Source organism: Equus quagga, chromosome 8, assembly GCF_021613505.1.
Source record: "Equus quagga isolate Etosha38 chromosome 8, UCLA_HA_Equagga_1.0, whole genome shotgun sequence".
Lineage (NCBI taxonomy): Eukaryota > Metazoa > Chordata > Mammalia > Perissodactyla > Equidae > Equus > Equus quagga.
The window spans coordinates 35,408,802-35,412,001 of NC_060274.1; positions in this window are offsets into that span (position 1 = coordinate 35,408,802).

Genomic DNA, 3,200 nt, shown 5'->3' on the forward strand with positions numbered 1-3,200 from the left:
GGTAGACACCCTCTCACACTCCAGTCCTGCTCCAAAGACAGAGAGCCCAGGACACAAGGAGAAAGTCAGAGCCAAGCTCTACACAGCTGTCACAGGCGGGCAGTGAGTGAGGGGCTCTCCTGGAAGACCACCCAGCTGATGACCCAGAGGGGGTGGGGCTGGGGGAGGCCTGGGGAGGAGCCCTGCCTCTCTGCTCAGCCCATTTCCTGACAGCCTCCTGGGGCAGGCTGAGAGCAGGCCCTCTGTAGAAGAGGAGGAGCCAGGAGCCCTGAGAGCCCAGAGCAGAGGAGGAGCCTCCTGAGCCCATGGAGGGGGCAGGAGAGCCATGGATGCAGCTCCATGTCCCCTGGTGCAGGGAGCGGTCCTGAGTCGGGGAACTTCCCTGCAACTCAGGGTTCAGTGTTCACACTGCTGCCATGGGTTTGTCCTGTGATGCAGCTTCTGTGTTCTGGCCCTGAACCAGATTCCTTTCACAGCTGTCAGTAAACTGTGAGGCACCCACAGCAAAGCTGACAAGCACTGAACCCGCTTTAGTAAAAGAATTAGGATCAGGTATGTTGGTCTACATTTGACTCTCCTCAAAGTCAAATGGATGTGTGTGTGTGTGTGTGTGTGTGTGTGTGTGTGTGTCTGCGTACATGTATGAAGTTAATTTGTTAGATGATTTCTATTCATTCTCAACCAAAAAGGCCAACTCAAGTAGGGTTGCCAGATTTAGCAAAAAAAAAAAAAACTGTGCAGAGTGCTAGGCAATACTTGGGACACACCTGAATCAAAAAGTATTTGTTGTTTTTCTTCAATTCAGATTTCCTTGGGCATCCTGTGTATTATGATGCAGCCGTCCCCTCAGGAAGTGTGCCCATAGCTGTGATTTACTTGGATTCACAGATGGGTAGATAGGCTATCAAACAAGAATAGAGAAATCATGGACTATTGAAGTGATGTGTTCACAGATTTTCACCCCCCACTTTTATAAATGTGCTAGGACATGTTTACAGTATTCATACTAGAATGTAGAAAAATGCCATCTCCATAATTGTTTTGGCCTCTCTTTCAGGTGTTTTGCCTCTTCCTTCTGCCCCGGGGACCACAAGTGCAGGGACATGAGGTGTCGCAGCAGCAGCTCTGCAAGAGAACATTCCAAGTCCCTATGCAGGAAGCAAGCTCAGCGCCGCGGAGTCCCAGCACATCCCTGCAGACAGAATCGTGGTTTAATGCTGAGAAAGGAGAAAATGCCATCACAATAGAGTGGAAAGAAAATTCTTTAAAAAAGTAATAAAAGAAAAGTACTCCACAGAATGTAAAAACTATTCTAAAGTTACAGTAATGAAAAGGGGGCACTATTGGCAAAATATTCATGGAACACAATGGAGAGAGAAAGAAGAAAAAGAATAAAAATCTTAAACTACAATCTGGGCCTAGTGTTCTTAGCAGTAATTATATAATATTGTTTATAGGTCTACTTTTTAAATTTATGTTGATACTTGTAGAAATCAGGATTTCAATATAAGGGAAAAGGCATGTATAAAAATTTTCAAACTTTAGTAAAAACTCTATGATCTATCATTTGAATCTGTTTTTTCTAAGAACTGTTTATTTTTTTTTCAGTCAGCCACTGAAAAAACTAGAAAGCAATGACCATTGAGCCGTTATGAGCTCTCCCAGCGTCTGTCCTGTGGCATCAAATACCATTTCTCACTAAAAGACTAGGGCTCAACGGAGAAATGCCTGAATCCAGGACTGGGAAGGAGGTGGACAAGATCAATGACACCTCGTCTCTCCTGAAAGCAAAGAACCCACAAGAGACGCCTAAGGTCATGGCATAGGACACAAAAGCCAACTCTCAGAGTCTCTCAATGGCTGCAGAGAGGACGACATGAGCACCAAAAGCACAACAGCTACACAGCATGTTAAAGACAATATATAATAACACACAGGCTCACTGATGAGACTCAAAATTAATGTCACCTGTGGAAGCTGCTAAGGCATCATCTCATTGTTCTGACACAGGAATATTTCCCTTGCCATTTCTGTACCAACTGTGCTTAATGATACCACAGAGCTTATGAATGAAAGCTCTTCTTTATGCAAGTGTTACAACCAATAAATGCAGGAGAAGGATTAAATTAGGAAATTACCATCCTGCAACCCTAACGATGTCCTGGACTAGACGACCACCGTCAATGGCTGTGCAGCTCTGCCTCCTGCACTGGCTCTCTCTCCACCATTCGATGTCTCTGTCTCCCCTCTGCTGTCTCCATCACTCTTCATGTCCCTCCATCTCTCCTTCTCTAGGTCCACACTCTTTCTTTTTCTGTTTCCTGTTTTCTCCATCCCTCTCTGCTTTTCTCTCTGTCTCCCTTTCCCGCTCTGTCTCTTTCTCCTTCTCTACTTTCTTTCTCTCTCTTCTTTTCTATCTCCCTACATTTCTCTCTCTCTCTCTATCTGCCTATCTCTACTGTCTATCTTACTTTTTCTATTTCTCTGTTTGTATCTCTCATATTTTACCTTATGTCTTTATCTATACCCCTCTTTCACTTTCTTCTCATGGTCATAAAAGCTACTTTAAAGTCTTCCTTATTCCAATATCTGTGACATTTCAGGATTGGCATCTGTTAATGGCTTTCTCATTGTGAGACGTTGAGATTTTCCTGGTTCTCCATATATTGAGTAATTTTGGACTGTAGCCTGAATATTTTGAATATTGTGTTAGGGGCTCTAGGCAGTGTTTACATACTATAGGGAAGGCTGAGTGTTTTGCTCGGAGACAACTGACCCAGTTAGAGGTTGTGAGTTCTCACCTGCTTTTGGTGGGAAGTTCCAATCAGAGCAGGTTTCAAAGCCTTTGCAGTACTACTCGGATCTGTCCTGTGTGAGCGCCTCCCAGTGGTCAGTCTTGGTGCTGGGCCATGGTTTACCCCTGATCAGTTTGCAAAGCCAATGGTAGGCTGTTTAGGGTCATATCTATGCCTGTGCAGCTAGGGGTTAAACCCAGTTGTTCAAACACCATTGTGTGAGATTTCTTCCTTAAACTCTCTCCTCTCTGCAATCTCTACAACAGTTTGCATTGCACAGGGCCCGCCTTTCTCTCCTCTGGCCAGACAAGTGGGGCTGTAGCATTCTCGCTCTGCTGTGCATTTCCTGCAACTGTGTCTGCCTTCTGGGCCAAGCAGGGAGAGGATGAAGAGACAACAGAAGAC